The following is a 19739-nucleotide window of genomic DNA, read 5'->3' as shown; positions in this document are numbered from 1 at the left end:
ACACATTTACTCCTTTTTACAAGGAGCTTATCGGGATTGAGGGGTGTAAAAGGGCGGGGTTCTGCCCACAATTTTGGTTAGGAGACGAGGTGGTCTAGTAAACAACGAGGAGTTGATCTTGGCTTTTACGGGCGAAGAAATTAGGACTACACTTAATTCCATGAAGACTAGCACAACACCAAGGCCGGATGGCTTTCCAGTCGCCTTCTTCAAGAGTTGTTGGCCTTTTATTAAGCCTATTGTAGCTGACATTATCAATGGCTTTTCCCTGGGTACGATTGATTTCAAGACTCAACTTCTCCATCCTAGCTCTCATCTCGCGCTCATTGGCTTACTCAGTTCCGCCACATAGTTCTGATCAACGTCATCTTCAAACTAGTAGCTAAGGTCTATTCGAGAAGGTTGGGCCCTGTAGCGGCCAAGATCGCTGATTTTAGCCAGATGACCTTCCTTAAGGGAAGGCACATTCTAGAGGGGATCCTCTGCTTCCACAAGGTCGTCCACGAGATCAAATGCAAGAAAAAGAAAGTCATCGTCCTAAAACTCGACTTCGAGAAGGCATACAACCGGGTCAACTGGTCCTCAAGGAGGTTCTCCTCTGCAAGGGTTTCCATGCAGGGTTTATCCACCGAATCATGGAGCTGGTCTTGGGTGGCAAACCTCCATTGTATCAACCGCACTACCGGGCCTTTCATCCATAATAAACAAGGCATTAGGCAAGGCGATCCAATCTCTCTCCTTTGGTTCAACCTCGCAGTGGACGCACTTTGTACCATGCTATCCGAAGCCAGGGAGGTTGGCCACCTTACGGGCGTAGTGGCTCATCTGATCCCCAACGGTATCTCTCGTCTCCAGTACACGGACGACACCCTGCTTTTGTTTGAACCAGATCAAAGTAGCATGGCCAGGATCAGAACGCTTCCTATTTTCTTTGAGGCAATGTCGGGGCTCAAAATCAATTACACTAAAAGCAATGTGGTAACCATGGGAATATCACCCGACGAGGGTCTTCGAGCGGTCAAGCTACTTGACTATAAACTTGTGGATTTCCCCATGGTGTACTTGGGTCTAACTGCTTCCGAACAAGCCCTTGCCAGCGCCGACTATGACCCTACGGTAGGAAAAGTAGGTTATAGGGTAGAACCGTGGCAAGGTAAGCTTATGTCATTAGGCGCAAGACTCGCCCTCACTAACGCTTGTCACTTGGCTATTCCTTTTTATGCAATGGGGTTTGTTCCTTCTCGACGACGGGGTTCACAAGCAACTTGAGACTATTAGATCTCGCTTCTTCTGGGAAGCAGATGGGCTTAAGAGGAAATATCACATGGTTCGTTGGGAGGACCTTTGTACACCTAAAAATCAAGGGGTCTTGGCATATAACATACTCAAAAAAATGAACTTAGCCTTGATTACCAAATGGATCTAGAAGATCTCTCGACATCACTCTTCCCTATGGGCTAAGATCCTCAAGATCTCTCGACATCCCGATTCCCCTTGTTCAATGTCACTGCTCTTGTCCATTCCTGGATGGTCGTGGACGAAGCAAGAGGTTGATCATCGCATGACTATTGTACCTACTATTTTCATGTATCCATATTCAGCATAAAAGTTACCTCTTGCTTGCTCTTCAGTTTCTTCTATGCAAACTACTTAATTCCTGCATGCTCTGCTTGAATTATTGATTCATTCATCTCCAATTCTCTCCTTTCATCTTCATCTACAGGATAGCAGCTAGACCCCTGCTACTACTACTCGAAAACTACCACTAGTATGCAAGCATGACAGCCCCTGTGGCCAGCAACCACCTTCAGGCAACAACAAACACTTTGGCCATCCGGGGCCATCTACGAGGGCGAGTACTCTATTGGGTTCATTAAATACCAAGGGACCTACGTCGCCAGGCCCATAAGCTATTAATCATCCTACAAGGGGCAGTGGAAATTGGACCGCAAGCACGGCCAAGGTCTTCAGACCTACGCAATCGAGACACCTTCAAGGGCTCCTTGGTGCAGGGCCATATGGAGGACCACGGCAGGTTCACGTGGGTAAATGGGAACACCTATGTCGACACCACAAGGAACGACACCATGTCCGGCAAAGGGGTGCTGGAATGGAGCACAGGGGACCTGTTTCAGGGGAATTGGCTCGACGACGCATGTATGGGTATGACTTGTACACGTGGGAGGACAATGGGTACTACCTTGGGACATGGACCAGGGGGTTCAAGGTTGGGAAGGGCACGTTCGACCCTAAACGCTGCAGGTTCCAGCTCTACATTAATGATCCAAGGAACAAGGGTGTGCTACCCGAGATCTCAAGAAATGTCCTTCAACAGCACTCCTCTTCTTCCTTCGACACGATCAAGAGCATGATGCTGCAGGTGCCAAGTTGTCCTGAAGAAACTTTAACTTTGATCGAACTCCAACGAAGAAGTCGTTTTTGCAAAGGTCAGAGTGGCCATCGAGAAGATCATCGGCATTCATGAGCCGAGTTCATGTTCTAAAACACAAGGGCCTAATGAAAATATGACTGGTTCAGCCTCCCAATACTCAAAAGGGAGTACGCGCATGGTGTTCTGATCAGCGCGGTCGTATTGAACAAGAGTTGCCAGGATTAATCCAAGAAATTGAGACGTCGGTAGAGCAGGGCGGCCAAGGATGTCAAAAGGTCTAGGGAGATGATACTTAAAGGGCACAGGAGCTATTATCTGATGCTTTGTCTGCATCTTGGAACCAGGTAATGCATATCACAAGGCAACTGCCTAAATCCAAATTTTCAACACCTTCCTTCTCTACATTGTTAGTTCTAGTTGCCCCATTGTACTTCTATGGAATGTTCTGGTATTAGTACATATATTGTCCATTGCCTTTATTTATTTTAACCCATATGCAGAATAGAGGATTGTAACATGTATGACTGGGATGACTGAATTTGTTGTCAAATTGGATAGGCTTCAAATCCAGCTATGGTTGAACATGCCGGTGAGAGCAAAGAAAGAAGAAAAACAAGAAGATGACGGCAAACTGCTCCGTCAGGTGTATGATGTGGTGCCATGCACCGATCTATCATATCAATCGTGTCAGATGCAAATGCAAGTGAGCACTCATCGCCTTGCCTATAAATTGTATCGACACCAATCTCAAGTTGAGCATAAGACCAAAGCATAGTCATAATGGCCAGCACCATGAAGCAGGCTCTAGCTCTCGCTGCTCTCTTGATCCTGCTCACCAACACCAACCTCATTACCCTCGCAAGAGGCCCGATCGCTGTAACCGGCATTGGCGCTGGAGGAGGCTACGGTGGTGGTGGTGGTGGTGGAGATGGAGAAGGCAGTGGAAGCGCCGGTTACAGTTATGGCTATGGTGGCGGTTATGGCTTTGGCGGCGGCATTGGTGGTGGACATGGGGCTGGTGGTGGAGGTAGTAGCGTATGGGCTCAGGGTAAGGCTCCAATTACAGCAGACATGTTATGACCGGCGTCACTTATAGCAGGAGAAGGCCCAATGGGCGCGTTTACTTAGGGGCTTAGCCCAACTTATCTTATTTTTATTAGCAGCAAGGATTATATAAACAGTTGTAAGGCTACCTTTTGAAATTAAGCAATAAGTCATAACTATTGCCCGGCTCCCCTTAGGAGCCGGAAACCCTAAACCCTAGCCGCCTCTCTCACCATCGCCGTCGCCTCCTCGCGCGATCACGGCGCCGTCGCGCCGCCGGCCGCGCCCAACCCCTCGCCAACCATCCTTCCACCCCTACAACCTATAGTCTAGGACCGGTAGGACCCTAGCTCCCACCAATTTGGTATCAGGTAGCTCTGGTTCGATCATGTCTACGCCGCAGCCCACCCCGTCCCTCCCGCTGCCGACGACCTCGTCGCCCCTGGTGGCCACCACGGTCATGGCCCCGCTCCTACCCACGCCAGGCTCCACCGTCGCGCCCGCCACCGCCTTCCTCACACCGGAGAGGTGTCCAGGGTGCTGCGGGATCTCACCCAGGCGGTGACTGGGATCCGACTGCTACTGGCCGGTCCTATGGGCCGCAACCGAACGGGCCGCCCGTCGCCGCCACCGCGCCGCCGCCCCTGGCGGCCTCCGCCACGTCCAGCTCCGGGCCGGCCCTTACCGCGCCGGCAGGGGTCCCGATACACCAAGTCAGATTTCCATCCTCGCTGTCACCGTTGCCGGCCTGGTTGGCCGGGTCGTCGCAGTCGGTGTACACGATGGCTTCGGGGCCGCCGCACGTCCAGTCGCCACTAGCGCCTCCCTGCAGTACGGCGGGCCCTCCAGCTCCGTCAGCCCTTACGCCGGCCTTGACGGCCCTCCGTTCCACGACGGGGGGGGGGGGGGATGACCACCGACCCGGCGCCGTCCCCCTCGCTGCTCCGCACCAACGAGCCGTACCCCATGGCGGCCATAACCACACGCCGCCACGCTTCGCCAAGCTCGACTTCACCACCTACGACGGCACCGAGGACCCCCTGAGCTGGCTTAATCAATGTGACCAGTTTTTCCGGGGGCAACGCACGCTCGCGTCGGACCGCACCTAGCTCGCTCCGTATCACCTCCAAGGCGCCGCACGGACTTGGTATTACGCTCTCGAGCAGGACGAGTGTGGCATGCCCCCATGGGAGCGTTTTCGCGAGCTCTGCCTCCTACGGTTCGGGCCGCCGATACGCGGGAGCCGGCTGGCGGAGCTGGGCCGCCTACCCTTCACCTTCACGGTGCAGGACTTCGCCGACCGCTTCCAGGCCCTGGCGTGCCACGCACCTAGCGTGACGGCTCGTCAGTGGGCCGAGCTCTTCGTGGGCGGTCTGCCGGATCATATCCGCGTGGACCTGGAGCTGTGGGGACCTCAGGACCTCCAGACGGCCATGTATTATGCCCGCGCCTTCGAGCGTCGCGCGCAGGCCTTGCAGCAGGCGTCGCCGCCTCGAGGCGCCCGACAGCCCGCCAGGCCATGCCCGACACCACCCGTGCCGGGGCGTCCGCCTCCGGCCTCTGCAATGACCACCACTCCAGCCGCGACACGGCCCTTCCGCCGGCTCACCCCGGCAGAGCAGCTCGAGCGTCGTCGCCAGGGGCTATGCTATAATTGCGACGAGCCTTACGTGTCGGGCCACGTCTGCCCGTGGCTCTTCTACTTGGAGGCGGCCGACTACATCGAGGAGGACACCATCGCCGATGGGCTCGGCGACTTGCCCATCCAAGTTGCTGCGGAGGTCGCGACAATGCCCGCTCTGACGATGGCTCTCGCGGTCTCCCTCCATGCCCTCGCGGGTATATGAGCGGAGCAGACTATGCTTCTGCCGGTGATGATCCACGGCGAGCACCTCGTGGCCCTCCTGGATACGAGCTCCACCCATAACTTCCTGCCCGAGTCGACCATGCACCGCTTGGCGCTTCAGCCGACGGGCAAGGAACAGCTCCAGGTCACCGTGGCCAACGGCGACCGCCGATGTCATGGGATTGCGCGGAATGTCCCCATCACCATCGGCGACGAGCACTTCACCATCACGTGCGCCGGCATCGACTTCGGCTGCTTCGACTTCATCCTCGGCGTCAACTTCTGCGGACGCTGGGTCCCATCGACATCGACGCCATGACAATGACCTTCTGGCGCCTGGGCCATCGCGTCCGGTGGGAGGGCGTGGGTGGCGCCTCACAGGCGACGTCGCATCTATAGCTGACAGCGACTGCTGCAGGGCCCGAGCACCCCCTGTTGGACCATCTCTTGTAGTAGCACCGCGACCTCTTCGACAAGCCCCAGGGCCTTCCGCCAGCCCGGGCGTACGACCACCGCATTCACTTACTGCCGGGCACAGCTCCTGTTGCGGTGCGCCCCTACCGCTACCCCCAGCTACAGAAGGACGAGCTGGAGCGGCAGTGCGCGGTCATGCTCGCCTTGGGCATCATCCGGATCTCTACCTCGCCGATTTCGGCGCCGGTCCTCCTCGTCCGCAAGGCTGACGCCACGTGGCGTTTCTGCATCGACTACCGTGCTCTTAACGCCCAGACGCTCAAGGACGAATTTCCCATTCTGGACGTCGATGAGCTCCTGGACGAGCTACATGGGGCACGCTTCTTCACCAAGCTCGACCTCCGTTCAGGCTACCACCAGGTGCGGATGCACCCGAACGATGTCGCCAAGACGACGTTTCGGACTCATCACGGCCAATTCGAGTTCTTGGTGATGCCTTTTGGTCTCTCCAACGCCCCGGCGACCTTTCAGGCCTTGATGAACGATGTTCTCCGCCCCTACTTACGCCGGTTTGTGCTCATTTTCTTTGATGACATTCTTATCTACAGTGCCTCGTGGGCAGAGCACCTTCAGAACATCACCATCGTCTTCAACGAGCTTCGAGCCCACCATCTTCACCTTAAGCGCTCGAAGTGCTCGTTTGGCACGCCTTCGGTCGCTTACCTCGGCCACGTCATCTCGGTCAAGGGTGTCGCTATGGATGCCGACAAGGTGGCGGCTGTCGCGGCCTGGCCGTCGGCACACTCGCCGCGGGCCCTACGAGGCTTCCTGGGCCTCGCGGGGTACTACCGGAAATTCATCCGGGAGTTTGGCCTCATCGCGTCCCCGCTCATGCGACTGTTGCGCCGCGACGCCTTCGCGTGGGATGCTGAGGCGACCGAGGCGTTCGAGAGCCTCAAGCGGGCCCTCACTACGGGCCCGGTCCTCCAGATGCCCGACTTCAACAAGCCGTTCATGGTGGACTGCGACGCCTCGGGCATGGGGTTTGGCGCTGTCCTTCATCAGGGCGACGGGCCACTTGCGTTCTTCAGCAGGCCCTTCGCCGCGCGCCATCATAAGCTCGCGGCCTATGAGAGGGAGCTCATTGGCTTGGTGTAGGCCGTGCGCCACTGGCGGCCATATCTCTAGGGAAGGCCGTTCCGTCACGGATCACTACAGCCTCAAGTTCTTATTGGACCAGAGGCTCTCCACCATGCCGCAACATCAGTGGATCAGCAAGCTCTTTGCCTTCGACTTCACTGTCGAGTATCGCTCGGGCCGCCTCAACACCGTGGCTGATGCCCTGTCCCGCCGCGACACCGACTCCGACTCAGACGCCGTCGACCCCGTGGGGGCGGCCCTCTGCATCTGCTCGGGGCTCTCCTTCGCCCTCATTGACGACATCCGCGGGGCCACCGCGGACGCTCCGAACGCTCAGCTCCTTCGGCGGCGCCTCGACGCTGGTGACTTGGAGGAGCCATGGCGTTTGGCAGATGGCTTGCTCCTGCATGGGCGCCGGCTTTTCGTGCTGGATCATGGCGACCTCCGTCACCAGGTTCTGCTGCTAGCACACTCACCGGCCACGAGGGCGTGCAGAAGACCCTTCACCGTCTCTGCGCTGATTTCTACATCCCCGGCGACCGGGCCCTGGTACGAGATTGGGTGCGGTCTTGCCTGACGTGCCAGCGCAACAAGACGAAGACACTGCGACCGGCCGGGCTGCTCCAGCCCCTGGAGGTTCCCTCTCAAGTTTGGGCCGACATCTCCATGAACTTCATCGAGGGCCTTCCCAAGGTGGGCGGCAAGTCCGTCATCCTTACTGTGGTCAACCGCTTCTCCAAGTATGCGCACTTCATCGCGCTCGGCCATCCCTACACTGCCGCCTCCGTGGCGCGTGCCTTCTTCGACAGCATCATCCGCCTCCATGGGTTCCCCTCTTTGATCGTCAGCGACCGGGACCCGGTGTTCACTCGGCATGTCTGGTGCGATCTCTTCTGCATGGCGGGCGTGAAGCCGCGCCTGAGTACGGCCTTCCATCCTCAGACGGATGGTCAATCGGAGGTGGTCAACAAGGTGATTGCCATGTATTTGCGTTGTGTTACAGGTGATCGTCCCCGTGCTTGGGTGGACTGGCTCGCGTGGGCGGAGTACTGCTACAACACTTCATACCACTCCGCCCTGCGCGCCACACCTTTTGAGGTGGTCTATGGCCGACCGCACCCGCCCATCCTACCGGTTGACCCCGAGACGGCTAGGACGGAGGCGGCTGGCGACCTTCTTCGCAACAGAGATGAGATGCTTGCGGAGGTGCGCCAACGACTTCTCCAGGCCCAGCAGTTGTCCAAGCACTACTACGACGCCCACCACCGCAAGGCGAAGTTTGCGGTGGGCGACTGGGTATGGCTGCACCTCCTTCACCGCTCCATGCAGTCCCTCGACCCACGCGCAAAGCGCAAGCTGGGCCCTCGCTACACGAGGCCATTTTTCGTGCTGGAACGCATCGGAAAGGTGGCCTACCGCCTTCAGCTTCCGATCGGTGCCCGCGTCCATGATGTCTTCCATGTGGAGTTGCTGAAGCCCTTCCACGGGGAACCGTCGACGACCACGTCGGTGCTTCCTCCGACCTCCGACGGGCGCCTTCTTCAAGGACCGGCGAAGGTGTTGCAGGTCCAGCAGCGTCGCGGGGTGTGGCACTTGTTGATCCAGTGGTAAGGCCTTCCGGAGGAGGACGCCACTTGGGAGCAACTTGACGAGTTCCGCCAACAATTTCCAGACTTCCAGCTCGAGGACGAGTTGGTTCCGCAAGCGGGGAGAGATGTTATGACCGGCGTCACTTATAGCCGGAGAAGGCCCAATGGGCGCGTTTTGTTAGGGGCTTAGCCCAACTTATCTTATTTTTGTTAGCAGCAAGGACTATATAAACAATTGTAAGGCTACCTTTTGGAATTAAGCAATAAGACATAACTATTGCCCGGCTCCCCTTAGGAGCCGAAAACCCTAAACCCTAGCCGCCTCTCTCACCGCCGCCGCCTCCTCGTGCGATCACGGCGTCGTCGCGCCGCCGGCCGTGCCCAACCCCTCGCCAACCATCCTTCCACCCCTACAACCTACGGTCTAGGACCGGTAGGACCCTAGCTCCTACCAAGACCGCAGTGGTTATGGCTCCCGTTACGATTTTAGTGGTCAAGGTGGTGGAGGAAGTAGTGGAGGTAGCAGTGGATTCGGCTATGGTTGTGGTGGTGACTATGGATCTGAGTATGGAGAAGGCTATGGGTCAGGTGGTGGCATGAAAGATGGCGGTGTAGGAGGTGGCGGCCGTGGTGGTTTTGGGCATGGAAGCGTTGAAGGCTATGGTTATGGCAGTGGACGTGGCTATGGCGGCGAGCATGGGCACTGAGCATCATCTGTAGTGGTTGTTATCACTGTTTGTAAACAAATCTATAGTAGTTGTTACCACTTTTTATAAATAGAAATTAAGCTGGTAACAGAAAGCAATAAACATGGTGACTCGCTTGTGTAGATCAGCCATCCTAACATGCATGTTAATGATTGTTACCACCATACTGTATTCATAAGATGGAATATAGCTTATTCAGTTTGAATTCTGATTTCTACACTTTTTTTTCTATCATGCATACTACTACTACATACACCAGAAAGCTTTTTCACATAGAGGATGCATGCAAGATCATGAGCATACCATCCATGTGTAAGTAGGTTACACGCCATCTCCAATCCTCAACCAACTTCACTCATTTTGCTTCAAAAATATTGGAATCCACTTTCCTCTTCAATCAAGAAAAATTTATCCATCGCAGCCGGCTGAAATCCTCTACAAGATCCTCAACATCACGAATTGCTTATGATGTCCAAGCGATCACACTTTCCTGTGATCAATTTTACAAGCATCCAGCAAAGAGATTTCACAACTAAATCATCGAGGCGCAACGATTTTCAAATCATATGTAGAGTACCTCTAGCATGCACAAGCTATGAAGTCAAAGTCAACCCTTGTTGAAATCTAAATCCACTCACCACTAACCTGCACATGAAGCCATTTTCAACAATCAGAGAAGATACACAATGGCATGTCTTGACACAGGGAGAAAGCTGCAGGCATCCAATGCTCAGAAGACTACACTCTTCCCAGACTCTCACTCTAACTTAGTTTAGTAATGGACGGGCATGAGAAAATGGCACTAACTCTACCAAAACCATGTATATTTTGCATAAACCATATCTGTCGCACTAAACCCCAGCGCTACCAACGGCAGCACCATGTCTTATAGTTATCTGGTGATCTTATGGGTGTGTTAAGATGAAGAAATTCAAAAGAAAAAGATCAAACCACTGTAAAGTCTTCCACAACCCATACCCACAAACTAAATAAAAGGATGGTTTCAAAACAAACCCAGACCACTAGTTAAATGCACATGAATAATAAATATATAATGAAACTCCCAGTGCCTACTTGTGAACTAAAATAAATACAAAGCAACCAGGTTGCTAGTAACAAGAGAGCGACTACAGTGGCAAGTGAAATGCTGCGTACCAATTAAGTATAAGCCCATCTGTGCAGCTTCTAATTGCCATATACAGTTGATGGACAATGTGTAGACATCATAAGAAGCCTTCAGTCCCATGGATTGTGCTCCATATACAGCTTCTCATTGCCTTATACGGATTTCCATTCTCATTCATTGTGCTCCGAAGAGAGAGCTTTCAGATTTCTACTAGGCCTACAGATGAAGAATGCAGATTGGTGAACTCAGCTAATTTTGGGCCTAAGAGCTCATTGTTGGAGAAAGAGGCAACAAAATTAATATTACACACACACACACACACACACACACACACACACACACACACACACACACATATATATACAAACCTTTACGCAAAAGAAGGAAATAAACATGGCAGGGTCAAGAGGTAACTACATATCACTGTATAATTTATTTTAGACATATTGTTGGATGTCACTAGACGCCTGAGTAGCATGACAGGCGACAAAGCCTAGTTCCTGAGAAGGCAACTGCAGGAGTAAGAATTTAATAATCATTATGTGGGCCAGAAATTGACGTGAAGGGTTTAATCCAAAGTTGTCTTAATACCAGAGTGAAACCCAGGCTTGCGACAGAGTGCATCTCTTCATAGTTGATTGTCCCCATAGGATTTGAAAAGTCAGTCCCCTGGATCGAAGTAGATAAATAATTGATACAACATGATCAAGACAATATAAATATTATAGGGTGGCACTTCAAAGATCACAATTCATACCATGTAAGCTTTATAGGCTGGAGCTTGGCTGCCCATTTCAGACATGATAATGTTTGGAGGAGCCTCCAAGCCCTGCATGTTGCAAATGTTAGAATGTTGATTGCACTAAAGAGGCGCTAACAATGACAGTATGAGATGAAAATATGAAAAGGCTGGAATCTGATATTCTTAGGCCTAGTACACCTAATCTTCAGTAAGTGCTTAACTATAAATTTATGATGTACATTTTAACTCACGGGATGCACAAAATAGTTTCATGAAACTTAATAAAAGTAGTAATGCAAACTCTAGTGATGGATGTCAATGCAAGCAGGAGAAATTATAAGATGCATGACATAAATTTATTCAACAAGTTGCTCGGCTGAGAAACGTGTGTTTTTGATAGAGTCCGATAACTTCATATAATATGATGCATTTGGCCAATAGATGTTACACATGATGGATCCCAATTACGCAATTAGTTTAATGAACATGAGGCATACATTCACAATTTGCATGGTTAGAATGGATATCGATACCCGAACCACAACAAAGAAAATAGCAAGATTACCTGAAATAGCATTTCCAGACTTGACAAGATCATCTATCAAACCATATTGCACTGTAGGCTCTTCGGAGTGCACTTTCTGCTTCTTTGTCAGACCCTTTTCAATGCAATTTCCTGGATGGTTATTAATTTTCTGGCCTTTCTTCTTTACTGTGTTTGCTGCTGCGCTGCTTGATTTGTCCAGAACATTCTCTAATTCAGTGCCATTCGTGATAGAAGACAAGGCCATCTTAAGATTCTGAACATCAGGCTGTGTCACAGGTGCTCTAATGCCGGCGGATGTCGTCAATGAGGGCGAAGGAGGGCCCCGAACGGATGCAGAGGGCCGCCCCCGCGGGGGAGATGGCGTCCGAGTCGGGGTCGGGGTCGCGGCGGGACAGGGCATCGGCCACGTTGTTGAGGCGACTCGGGCGATACTCGACAGTGAAGTCGAAGCCAAAGAGTTTGCTGATCAACTGATGCTGCGGCACGGTGGAGAGCCTCTGGTCCAATAAGAACTTGAGGCTGTAGTGATCCATGTGGATACGGAACGGCCTCCCCCAGAGATACGACCACTAGTGGCGCACGCCCTGCACCAAGCCAATGAGCTCCATCTGATAGGCCGTGAGCTTATGATGGCGCACGGCGAAGGGCCTGCTGAAGAACGCAAGCGGCCCGTCACCCTGATGAAGGACGGCGCCAGACCCCACGCCTGAGGCGTCGCAGTCCACCATGAACGGCTTGTCGAAGTCGGGCATCTGGAGGACCGGACCCTTAGTGAGAGCCCGCTTGAGGCCCTCGAACGCCTCGGTCGCCTCAGCATCCCAGGCGAAGGCGTCGCGGCGCAACAGGCGCGTGAGCGGGGATGCGATGAGGCCAAACTCCCAGATGAATTTTCGGTAGTACCCCGCGAGGCCCAGGAAGCCTCGTAGTGCCCGCGGCGAGTGCGGCATCGGCCAGGACACGACAACCGCCACCTTGTCGGCATCCATAGCGACACCCTCGGCCAAGATGACGTGGCCGAGGTAGGCGACCGAAGGCGTGCCGAACGAGCACTTCGAGCGCTTAAGGTGAAGATGGCGCGCTCGAAGCTCGTTGAAGACGATGGCGACGTGCTGAAGGTGCTCCGCCCACGAGGCACTGTAGATAAGAATGTCATCAAAGAAAATGAGCACAAACCGGCGCAAGTAGGGGCAGAGAACATCGTTCATCAAGGCCTAAAAGGTCGCCGGGGCGTTGGAGAGACCAAAAGGCATCACCAAAAACTCGAAGTGGCCGTAATGAGTCCGAAACGCCGTCTTCGCGACATCGTCCGGGTGCATCCGTACCTGGTGGTAGCCTGAACGGAGGTCGAGCTTGGTGAAGATGCGTGCCCCATGTAGCTCGTCCAGGAGCTCGTCGACGACCGGAATGGGAAATTTATCCTTGTGCGTCTGGGCGTTAAGAGCACGGTAGTCGATGCAGAAACGCCAAGGTGGATGAGGACCGGCGCCGAAAATGACGAGGTAGAGATCCAGATGATGCCCAAGGCGAGCATGACCGCGCACTGTCGCTCCAGCTTGTCCTTCTACAGCTGGGGGTAGCGGTAAGGGCGCACCGCAACAGGGGTTGTGCCCGGCAAGAGGTGAATGTGGTGGTCGTACGCCCGAGCTGGCGGAAGGCCCTGGGGCTCATCGAAGAGGCCGTGGTGCTGCTGCAAGACATGATCCAACAGGGGGTGCTCGGGGCCTGCAGCAGTCGCCGTCAGCTGCAGATGCGGCATCGCTGCGGAGGCGCCAACCACGCCCTCCCACCGAACGCGGTGACCCAGGCGCCAGAAGGTCATCGTCATGGCGTCGAAGTCCCAGAGGATGGGACCCAGGGTCCGCAAGAAGTCGACACCGAGGATGAAGTCGAAGCAGCCCAAGTCGATGTCGGCGCACGTGATGGTGTAGTGCTCGTCGCCGATGGTGATGGAACGTTCCACGCAATCCCATGATATCTGAGGCGGTTGCCGTTAGCCACCGTGACCCGGAGCTACTCCCCGCCTGTCGGCTGTAGCGCCAAGCGGCGCATGGTCGACTCGGGCAGGAAGTTATGCGTGGAGCCCGTATCCAGGAGGGCCATGAGACGCTCGCCGTGGATCATCACCGGCAGGAGCATCGTCTGCTCCGCTCGTATACCCGCGAGGGCCTGGAGGGACACCATGAGAGCCGTCGTCGGAGCGGGCGCCTGTGCGACCTCCGCAGCAACTGGGGCAGGCAAGTCGCCGAGACCGGCGGCGGTGGTGTCCTCCTCGATGTAGTCGGCCGCCTCCAAGTAGAAGAGCCGCGGGCAGACGTGGCTCGGCACATAAGGCTCGTCGCAATTATAGCAGAGCCCCTGGCGACGGTGCTCGAGCTACTCGGCCGGGGTGAGCCGGCGGAAGGGCCACGTCGCGGCCGAAGTGGTGGTCGCCATAGAGGCCGGAGGCGGACTGTCAGGCGCCCTTGAGACGGCGACGGCTGCTGCAATGCCTGCGCGCGACGCTCGAAGGCGCGGGCATAATACTTGGCCGTCTGGAGGTCCTGAGGTCCCCGTAGCTCCACGTCCACGCGGATATGATTCGGCTACCGCCGACGAAGAGCTCGGCCCGCTGGCAAGCCGTCACGCGGGCGCGTGGCACGCCAGGGCCTGGAAGCGATTGGCGAAGTCCCGCACCGTGGAGGTGAAGGGTAGGCGGCCCAGCTCCGCCAGCCAGCTCCCACGTATCGGCGGCCCGAAACGGAGGCAGAGCTCGCGAAAGCGCTCCCATGAAGGCATGCCGCCCTCGTCCTGCTCGAGAGCGTAATACCAAGTCTGTGCAGCGCCTCGGAGGTGATATGAAGCGAGACAGGTGCGGTCCGACGCAAGCGTGCGTTGCCCCCGGAAGAACTGGTCACACTAATTAAGCCAGCTTAGGGGGTCCTCGGTGCCATCGTAGGTGGCGAAGTCAAGCTTGGCGAAGCACGGCGGTGTGTGATTTTGGCCGCCGTGGGGGTACGTCTCGTCAGCGCGGAGTAGCGAGGGGGGCGGCGCCGGGTCGATGGCCATGCGGTCCCCCCGTGGAACAGCGGCCCGTCGAGGCCGGCGTAAGAGCCGGTGGAGCTGGAGGACCCTCCGTACTGCAGGGGTGGCGCCGGCGGCGACTGGACATACGACGGCTCCGAGGCCATTGTGTAGACCGGCTACGATGACCCAGCCAACAAGGCCGGTAATTGTGACGGCGAGGGCGGGAACCTGACCTAGTGGATCGGGACCCCCGCCGGCGCGGTAAGGGTCGGCCCGGAGCTGACAGATGGGGGCGGCGACAGCTGCAGCGGCCCGACGGACACGAGGGAGGCCACCAGGGGCGGCGGCTGCCACGACAGCCATGGCGACGCGGTGGCGGCGATGGGCGGGGCGGCCTATAGGACCCGGCCAGGAACACGCGAATCCCCTGGACCACCTGGGTGAGGTCCCGCAGCTCCCCGGACACCTCCGGGGTGACGACGAAGGAACCTGACACGGGCAGGAGCAGGGCGACGGCTGTGGTGGTCACCGGAGGCGACGAGGTGGCCGACAGTGGGGGAGACGGGGTGGGCTGCGGCGTAGACATGATCGAACCAGAGCTACCTGATACCAGATTGATAGGAGCTAGGGTCCTACCGGGTCTCGACCGTAGGTTGTAGGGGTGAGAGGTGGGTTGGCGAGAGGTTGGGCGTGGCCGGCGGCGCGTCGGCTCCGTGATCGCGCGGGAGGAAGAGGCGGCGATGGTGAGAGGCAGCTAGGGTTTAGGGTTCCGGCTCCTAAGGGGAGCCGGGCAATAGTTATGACTTATTGCTTAATTCCAAAAGGTAGCCTTACATCTGTTTATATAATCCTTGCTGCTAATAAAAATAAGATAAGTTGGGCTAGGCCCCTAACTAGACACGCCCAATGGGCCTCCTTCGGCTATAAGTGACGCCGGTCATAACAGCCTCGAAGGCTGGCTGTCCGTGATGCTCGGCGCCGCTCGAAACAGCTGATCATTCATCTTCAGCTGCGCGTTTGCCGTGCGGTTTTGGCGGCGCCTGGGACTCTCCACGGGCAGCGCCACGGTCAACAACGTCCACCTCTTCGACATTACGCCAGCGATGCCGCCTCACCTGACACCTTCTTACTCCTTTGCTGTTGGCATCTCTGGTAACGCCGGAATGCCGTGGTCTTTAGTGAAGCTATGCCATCTCTCGCTGCGACCACGAAGAACTGCCGCGATGACATGGTGCTATGGAGGTCAAGGTTTAGGGTCGACCACCAGAGCCACGTAGACTTGTGGCTCCGCGCACTTGTGGTGCTGCGTTAGTTCCTGTGTAACTAGTCTTGCCCCCCCCCCCTTTGAGCCGCTTGTAACTGCCCCGGTCTGTAAAAATGATCCTGGGCATTTGGCCCTTTTTTATAAGAAATTCAGGTGGGGTACCCCTCCCCTCGTTGAAAATTCAGAAAAAAAATGTTCATATAAAGTTTTCCAGTAATACTTATTAGAAAAAGTTATTAGTTGGAAAAAGAGTATCAGAGTGGGATGATAACAACAGTTGCTTCCTGAATACCAATGAAAACAGTTGCTTCCCAGATACTGATTTCCTTGGTGTTGGCTGAATTTTGATGAGGATACTTTGTTGCTGCAGCTAATTACCTCACATTGACTATGACTTCTCGAAAACAGAATTCACAATTGATGTAATACCATGCGAAGGGATACTATGTGCTGGTTCTAATTCTTCTGATCAGATAAACGGCGAAGTTTAGGTACTAACCTAACCCTGCTGTCTGCTTGCAGACTTCTCGATTGACAAGATCAGCAGTGACCTAAGGTGGCCTTATTATCAACTCCAGAGTACATCACTTAGAAAACTCAACATCATTATGTTGCCCAGTAGGTTTCAGACCACAGCAAGAGGTCGGCAAAGCTATCAGGTTTACGGTTTACCCCAAACGAAGTTCATAGGCTAACAGTTCTTTATCCATCAAAATCTCAAAAGATATCAGAATTTATACACCATTTCATCCCTCTGCAAGAGCTAAACTGTAAAAAACAGAGTATGGAAAAATAAATGCACCTTATCTGCAGCCATGACAATAGATGCAACATTACTCCGGTCAAAATTCTGGAGCCCTGAGAAGATCTGCAGATGCAAATGTTCAATCACTATCAGAGTCCATCATATCAAAGCAATGGAAATTTAATTACTCTACGCTTCAACCCAGAGATGACTTCAAGACTTGCACTGTCCATCCAGAAATTTAATTACTCTACGCTTCAACCCAGAAATTTAATTACTCTACGCTTCAACCCAGAGATGACTTCAAGACTTTGAAGAGAAATCACTTCTATCAAAACTAACGACAGATATAACACACTACTACATCTATCATCAGAGTCCAGCAGGGACAGTCCATCAAAGTAATGGAAATTTTATTACCCTACGCTTCAGTACATCCCTTATTAATCTTGATCCCTTACGCTCCTCCTGGAAAGATAAACATATGACTTAGTTATCTCATATGCGGAGCTTCGGTTCAAGTATGATACATGTAAAAAAGATAGACATTAATCCATCAATCATACCCGTAGACCATGGCTGGAATAAGGTCTCGCCCGGTCGTAGCTTGGATAATAGATCAAATGATTCCTGCACAAATGCCAACCCTCAGAGCCAATACCACTCATAACTTGGATGTATCATTGGTTACACAATCAACAGGCCAACCCTCAAACAACTGTTTCTGTCATTACTTCACAGCAAGAATGAAGAAGCCAAGGGAACTTAAATGGAAATAGCCATTGCTAACATGAAGAACCAGAAAAATGTCCTCTTCTTAGGCACTGGGCCTATTGCTCCCTGTACTGCAGATTCCAGTGTGTCTAAGGTAGCACCTGTGCACACCCTCAATACATCATGCAGAGTATTTCCAATTTCCAGGAAAATATAATCAGTGGGGCGCTTTTTATGACTCCCAGCAGGCACCTCGAAATAAAAAGATGAAACAACCTGCGAGCCATGGCAGACTGGTTCATATTTTCATATGGCACGGTAGATTGGTGTTATCAGAGAAGAGAGAGGGGGGCTTACATTTCGGCCTTTACATGAAGTGCAAGAGCACGATATGCCTAAGCCTTTAATGACTCCACGGAGTAGTGGTCACTGAAATGAAAGCAGAAACAAATTCCTGATCAAAATTTACAGCAGGAGTGAAACAAAAACAGGTGATACTAACATCAGGATAAAAAAAAGGAAGTGCTACTCGCATCTCCTACAAGTTCCAATGTCATGCCTAAGCTTGGAATGTTTGAATGGATACAGAAACCATGTTCAAAGCAAAGAAACTAATGTGACATTCGAATGTGCAGTTTCATTTCATTCTTGCTAAAATGCACACATTATCTGATCCGTATTGAATTCTTAAGAACTACACCTCCGCAGACATCTTAACTTACTGACTGAATTCTTCAAAACTGATCAAAATGCATACTGAGCTAAGAACCAGCAAGGTATAGCGGGCGTGCATTACCTTCCCTTTCCTCATGTAGTTGACGGGCTGGCCCTCGAGCAAGCTGGTGGTGAGCAGCTCCCTGAGGTTCTTTGGGATATCACTCAACCCGTCTGCCTTGCTGGACTTGGAGGGCACGGCCTTGTGGCCGGTGCTGCTCTTGCCGCAGTGGGGGAGGGCGAGTGGAGCTGCCTGACAGGTCGTTGTTGCCGTCATCCAAGGCGGCGGCCGCCTTTTGCAAGAGTGACCTGGTGAAGCAGGGCGGCAATTATGGGCTTGTTACTTCCAAATCAGTATAGACACGTCCAAATGTACATACAGGAAATGTAAAAACACAATGAATGTAAATGAGTTGTGCTGACTGCTGAGTTGTTCAGGGATATGGAGAATGAGAGCAATACAGGCAACTGCAGAGCTTGTCAATAAACAGAATTTTGAGGTGACCAGTGGTTGATAGCCACTATCAAGGATTAAAAATGTGAGATTCAGATTAAACAGTGTTCACCCAAAAGAAAGTGCATATCAGATTCAGATTCGATAGGTCGATAGGCACTGTCAAAGATTAAAAATGTGAGATTGAGATTAAACAGTGTTCACACAAAAAGGAGTGCATATCACAGTTTGCATCTATAATGTTGATTCCTTCCAAATATGCAACACATGACTGAAAGATTATTTATATTGCAAAACAGTTCTGCCATCAGTTGCATGCTGGCCATTTCCTCCAAAACATAGCAACATTCCTTGCCCACAATGCACATTAGAGACTAAATCAGACTAGCATCTACTTTCCCCAAACTAGAATCATACAGTATAATGATGAACATCACAACTACACCACCCTATAAGGCAGCAACACAAAAATTCTCAACATCAGACGAGATGGCGAACCGAGAGCTTGGTGCGCACACAGACAGAGAGATCGCGAAGGGCAGTAGGGTTTGACCAATCGTCGGATGGAGAAGAGGCTCGTACTTACCTCAGAGCCCAACGGCCGGCAACTGGTGCCGGGCGGAGTCGCAGCAGCACGGAACGCGATGTCCCGGCGAGGGAGAGCGGGGGCCGTGGGGTCGGAGCGCGGTCGAGGAGTCGGCGGCGACGCCGAGGTACGGCGCGGCGGGGGCCGTGGCGTTGTAGCGCGGTCGAGGGGTCGGTGGCGACGCCGAGGTACGGCGCGGCTGCGGCCGTGGAGTTGGAGCGCGGTCGAGGGGTCGGCGGCGACGGCGACGTACGGCGCGGAGGGGGTTGTGGATGAGGGGAACGAGAGAGGGGGGGCGGCGGATCTAGACGGCGCGCCCCGAAGACTGAACGGATCCGGTCCGCCGCAGCCGTCGCCGGCGGCGGCGGATCCAGACCAAACAAATCGGCGGCGGGTCCAAATCCAAATCCAAACCCAAACCCAAACAAACACACAGGAGAAGACGGAAACTAAAATCTTACGAAGTAAACCTTCATAAATCCTCAAATCAGAAAAAACGCCTTCATAGTATATCCTAAGCAAAATTAAAGACTTCGAAGGTCCATACAACAATTTTCTAATCCTGAACAATGAAAAGGAAACTCCTCGACTAAATTCCAAGTCATTTCTCCTCTTTTCCTCCCGAGGACTCTAGATAGAAATTTAATGCTCTTCAACGAAAGCTCCCTGCTCTTTCTTCTTGAAATTCCCGCCTCCCGCGCGCGTCCTCAAA

The 19739-nt window shown here is 53.5% G+C and overlaps 1 long non-coding RNA gene across 9 annotated transcripts in view; it reads right to left on the bottom strand.

The window, feature by feature from the left end:
- The window catches only part of LOC123063383 (uncharacterized), a 29653-nt gene extending 10206 nt beyond the window's left edge, over positions 1-19447 (bottom strand). For 4 of the 9 annotated variants that reach the window (XR_006430303.1, XR_006430306.1, XR_006430298.1 and 1 more), the window contains exons 1-12: positions 19028-19447; positions 18070-18296; positions 17631-17702; positions 17126-17549; positions 16980-17027; positions 16617-16682; positions 11016-11087; positions 10850-10927; positions 10627-10758; positions 10288-10474; positions 9710-9777; positions 9436-9622 (exon numbers count right to left, since the gene is read on the bottom strand). This is a non-coding gene — a long non-coding RNA (uncharacterized lncRNA). Of the gene's footprint in view, positions 1-9435; positions 9623-9709; positions 9778-10287; positions 10475-10626; positions 10771-10849; positions 10928-11015; positions 11088-11565; positions 11730-16616; positions 16683-16979; positions 17028-17125; positions 17550-17630; positions 17703-18069; positions 18297-19027 lie in introns of all 9 variants that reach the window. The other 5 variants (XR_006430302.1, XR_006430305.1, XR_006430301.1 and 2 more) reach the window with 5 other exon arrangements.
- Between the last annotated feature and the right edge of the window lie 292 nt (positions 19448-19739).

Source organism: Triticum aestivum, chromosome 3A, assembly GCF_018294505.1.
Source record: "Triticum aestivum cultivar Chinese Spring chromosome 3A, IWGSC CS RefSeq v2.1, whole genome shotgun sequence".
Classification (NCBI taxonomy): Eukaryota; Viridiplantae; Streptophyta; class Magnoliopsida; order Poales; family Poaceae; genus Triticum; species Triticum aestivum.
The sequence above is the reverse complement of the archived record's forward strand: the minus strand, read 5'-3'. Positions and strand labels throughout refer to the sequence as shown.